General features: G+C 42.8%; 1 non-coding gene across 1 annotated transcript; it reads right to left on the minus strand.

The window, feature by feature from the left end:
• Positions 1-4,839: 4,839 nt before the first annotated feature.
• Positions 4,840-4,911, minus strand: TRNAQ-CUG (transfer RNA glutamine (anticodon CUG)). Its single transcript has one exon. It is a non-coding gene; the product is annotated as a tRNA-Gln (tRNA).
• Between the last annotated feature and the right edge of the window lie 256 nt (positions 4,912-5,167).

Genomic DNA, 5,167 nt, shown 5'->3' on the forward strand with positions numbered 1-5,167 from the left:
TCAACTCTGTCACTTACTCCCTGTGTGATTTTGAGTGAGTTACTTAAAATCTCTGTATCTGAATGTCATTGTCTAATATGTTGCAATGTGCTCAGAAAAATCTTCAGCACAGAATAACCTCTGTATTAAATGCTGGCTTTTATTCCTTTTGCTAAACAGAGATCTCCGTCAAGGCAAACTGATTTTTGTTTTTATTGAGGCAAAGCGGACACCAAAATATGCACAGCTCTCCAGCACGAGGCTGTATGGTTTTTCGCCGATCCACACACCAGTGTGAGCCAGAAGGAGGTAGGTCATAACCGGCACCCCAGGAGCTGCCATGTGACCCTGGCTGTGTCTCACCAAGATGACCACACTGTTCTCCAAGGCCGTCAGAAGTGTGCTGGTGAGAAGGGCACTGGGAAGTTCAGGGCTCCCTGAAGGACAGGTGGTCACAGATTTGGGCTTGTTATTGTTAATGGCAGTGGGAACGGCAGGACTACATGCCTGGTGCAAGTAGGCAGCACCAGAAGCCAGAGGTCGGCAGTCACCATGACGACCAGCTGGGCTGGTGGCTCACGGCTATGGAAATACTTAATAGACCACAGTGTCCCGAAGGGTTAGACAGACGGTTGGTATGTGTGCTGCATAATCTATACAATCTAGGGACGCCTGGGTGACTCAGTTGGTTAAGCATCTGACTCTTGATTTTGCTCAGGCCCTAATCTCAGGGTTTGTGAGTTCAAGCCCTCTATCCCGCTCTCACTGACAGTGCAAACCCTGCTTGGGATTCTCTGTCTCCCTCTCTCTCTGCCCTTCCCCTACCCTCTTTCTCAAAAAATAAATGAACTAAAAACTACTCCGTATAATCTAAATAAGCAAGGGTGCACGGGAGGCTGAGAGCACTTTCCCAGTAGGAAGTCATGATATTTTGACAAGTTCCTGGACCTAAGCTTGGCCCCCCCTCCCCACCAACAAGCAGCAAAGACAGAGTGGGAAGCCCAGACTCTGTCCTTGGCAGATGGTAGCAAGGTGTTCCCCTCCGCCCCTGCCCCCGACACAAGGTATCTCAGAGAAGCAGAGTGAGAGGCAGAGACTTTCATTGCTCTAGACTTTAAGAAGCCCTTTCCGGTGCCCTGTGCCCTGTCTGTAGGGACNCTGCTGACTTTTAAGATGGAGGAAGGAGCCATGCTGTCTCTCTCTCTCCCTCCTAGAAATAAATAAGAAATATTAAAAAAAAAAAAAAGATGGAGGAAAGAGCGCAGTAGACCGAGGAACGTGGTGGCCTCGGAATGGTGGAAACCACTTTAAGCTTATAGCCAGCAAGTAACCTTGGTCTTACAAGCACAGGGAACAGAATTCTGACCCAGGTGAGTAAGGTAACAGATCCTTCCCCGGAACCTCCAGAAAGAAATGCAGACCCGCTGGCACCTCGGGTTTAGCTTAGTGCGTCAGGGGAACTATCAAGGGAGGGAAAAGACAACCAGCAGATTGGGAGAAAATATTCATAAACTATATGTGTGATAAGGGTTTAGTATCTAGACTATATAAAGAATTCCCACTACTCAACCTAGTTTTAAAAATAGGCAGAGTGCTTGAATAGACATTTCTCCAAAATGACTTATAAATGGCTGAGAAGCACATGAAAAGATGCTCAACATCATTGCTCATTAAAAGAATTGCAAGTCAAAGTCTCAATTTGAAGGAATTAAAGAGTGAAAAAAGTTCACCTTAAAGGGTTATATACTCTATGATTCCATTTATATGACATTCTTTTTCTGGGGGGGGAATCAAACCATTTTAATTTTTTAATGTTTTGTTTACTTCTGAGAGAGAGACAGAGAGAGACAGCATGAGCAGGGGAGGGTCAGAGAGAGAGGGAGACACAGAATCCAAAACAGGCTCCAGGCTCTGAGCTGCCAGCACAGAGCCTGACACGGGGCTCAGACCCACGAGATCATGGCCTGAGCCAAAGTCAGACGCCCAACCAACTGAGCCACCCAGATGCCCCTCAAACCATTTTATTGAGGGGCTTTGGGGAAAGGTCGAAGGGGAAGAGGACAAGGTGATCCTATGTCATGGGCCCTGGCTAGAATCTTCCCAGCTTCAGTGGCCAAAAGAATCATAAATTCTTTAATGAGAACACATAGAAATGAGAATCAGTCCGTGGTTGCTAGGGATGGAGGGATGGGTGGGGGTGGGAGGAAAGTAGCAGGTGTGGCTGTGAAAGGATGGGATGATGGGAATATTTTATTTTCACGATATTTACGTCAATATCCTTATTGTTACGTTGTAGGATGATTTGCAAGATGCCGCCCTTGGGGGAAACTGAGTAAAGGGCACAGGAGGCCTCTCTGTATTATTTCTTAGAAGTGTGTTTGAATTTCCAATTGTCTCAAGGTAAAAAATATAACTTAAATATACCATTTCTATTCTTAGCATGGTTTCCCTTAAAGTCTTAATAGGAATACTTAACAAATCTAAGTGTAATCAACGTCAGACGTAATAAAACATGATTTTAGCCTTAAATTCCACACTTTGCTGATTGATTTTGCACCATCCTGTGCCTTTATTAAGCTAAATAGCCAGGTGCCTATTCCCACATCATTTTTGGCATCCTTAAGCCTAAGTTTATAAACAGTCATGAGATTGTATTGTTGACCATCATGTCTAATCAGTGTAAGATTGCTAGTGATGCCATCCAGGTTTGCTGCCACTATCTGAAAAGTTATTTTGAAACAAGAATAATAATTCTAGCTATTAAGCATGGAATGGAAATCTCCTCATGTGCTTTATATATTAAAATGCCATCAATTAGTTGAAATATGAATGGATTTTCACTATCTTGGGTAAAAGGCTTCAATAATTAATAATTTGTGAAAATGGCTAATTTTGTTTATGCAATATTAATAATTAATAGATTGAATTAATATAAAAAGATAATATAAATATTGAGAGTTCTTTAGCTAGACAGCTAGCAGTAAGAACATCTCACAAGGTTCCCGGGGCTCAGTCAGTTAAGCATCTGACTCTTGATTTGGGCTCAGGTCATGATCTCACAGTCGTGAGACTGAGCGCCACTTTGGGCTCTGTGCTGGGCATGGCACCTGCTTGAGATTCTGTCTCCCACCCTCCCTCTTCCCCTCTCCCCTACTCATGCTCACTCTCCTTCTGAAAATAAATAGATAAAAAATACTAAAACAGAACATCTCATACTTTTATTCCCCAAAACTGTTTATAAATATCTACATTGAAATAAAATGAAGAGTAATAAAGATTCTATCTTAATAGAATTCTATCTTAATTCTATCTTAATTCTTCATTTCTAGAACATTTAAAAATGGTTTTCAAAAATGACATTCTATTTTGGCTTTGAGTATTTAAAGAAAAAGTTCTTGAGAATTCTTTCCATCTGTTCATGATAATTTAAAAGTAGGATGTTTACTTTGCTGTATTCAACTTTCATAAGGAAGGAAAACTCTAAAAGTATGGTAAGTCTTCACTTATTCAAGTATAATAGTCCATGAAGAAAAGGAGAAATGTTAGACACAAATGGGGTCCATCTAAGTTATGAGAGGGCATTTTTGGGGGGCTCAACTGTCCAGTACAGTGAAGAAAATTCAGCAAATGACGGTGAAGCACAAAAATATCAATATTCTAACTCTTGACTATTAAAATAATTACAGCATAATTATAATACACCAGTATATTAATTCATTTGTCATATGCTGCATTAAAATATAATGCTATGGGGGCACCTGGGTGGCTCAGTTGGTTAAGCTTTGGCTCAGGTCATGATTTTGTGGTTCGTTGGTTGGAGCCCGGAGTTGGGCTCCGTGCTGACAGCTCAGAGCCTGGAGCCTGCTTCAGATTCTGTGTCTTGCCCCTCCCCAGCTCACACTCTCTCTCTTGCTCTCTCTCTCTCTCAAAATAAATAAACTTTTTAAAAGGGCATATGAAAATCTTCTACCCCCTAGCAAATATTAAATGAGAAAAAAATACAATGTTTAGAAATACAATAGATGAAATAAAACTAAGGAAAGCACTTTGGAATTACTTCTTGAGGATGTCAGTAACTTCCTTGCCTTGCCTGAAGTTGTGGCATCTGCAGACATTCACCAGAAAATGAACTAACTTGCAATCCGAACATTCAGTTTTATGAAAACAAAATGATCACAGAGATAGCCTAGGCTACAGTGTGAAAGCTCAATGATTTGTGCGGAACATATTCATCATAGACAGCAGTTCTGTGCAGTGGATCGATGTCATAGGAATGACCAAAGGAACACTGTGGAAACACTTAGGAAATGTATCTGGGCCTTCATTTGCTATGTCCTCAGTGCTTCAAGGTTACATGGGCATCCAGGGGTGTTCAAATACCTGAGCCGGTTCAAGAAATTCTTTATTTAAAGTATGAATAGATTTTCACAAATCTTCATTTCTCCGTGGAAAACGAAACGCCTCTAAATACTAGTGATTGTGCCTGCCTACTAGACATTATGAAGTCTCATTCTCTCTGGGCAGAAAAGTATCCAAGAGAATCTTTTTTCTCCCTCAATTCTGTTTCATCGTTTTGCTCCTGCACCGAGTGAGCTCACTACATTTTATAAAGCAATAAATCAGGAAAGTTCAACTCAACTCAGAGTTATGAGTGTCGCAGACTGTTAGGTGGGAGAGGAAAATGGGGGAGAAAGAGGGAGATGGTTCTCTACCCTGAACACAACGGCAGGGAGTCAATGGGGTCCACACAGTCTGTGTCGCTTCCCTTCTAGATCACACTCTGGGTTTCCTGTGAACTGGGGGCTCCCTGACAATCATTCCTAAAAAGAAAGCTTAAAAAAAAAAAAGGTAAAAACACTCAGGTTCCACCGAGATTTGAACTCGGATCGCTGGATTCAGAGTCCAGAGTGCTAACCATTACACCATGGAACCCCACGGCCACATGCGCTGACAGCTCTCCTTCCAGACAGGACGCATCCCCGCACCTGCGCTCCGGGTCCCAGGAAAAGCTGACATCCGCGCCTTACGCAGGTATCAACCTGCCCCCGTGACACACGGGTCTTTTCTCGTGCGCACAGGGCTCTTCGTGCAAAATCCAAAAGCAAATCGGTTTCTAGGGACGATGAGACACGTCCTGCGTTTTGCTCCCTCTGCCGTTCCTGCCCCTCCCACCCCTGCGCCCCTCCCG

This window comes from Crocuta crocuta, unplaced genomic scaffold, assembly GCF_008692635.1.
Source record: "Crocuta crocuta isolate KB4526 unplaced genomic scaffold, BGI_CrCroc_1.0 scaffold1097, whole genome shotgun sequence".
NCBI classification, from domain to species: domain Eukaryota; kingdom Metazoa; phylum Chordata; class Mammalia; order Carnivora; family Hyaenidae; genus Crocuta; species Crocuta crocuta.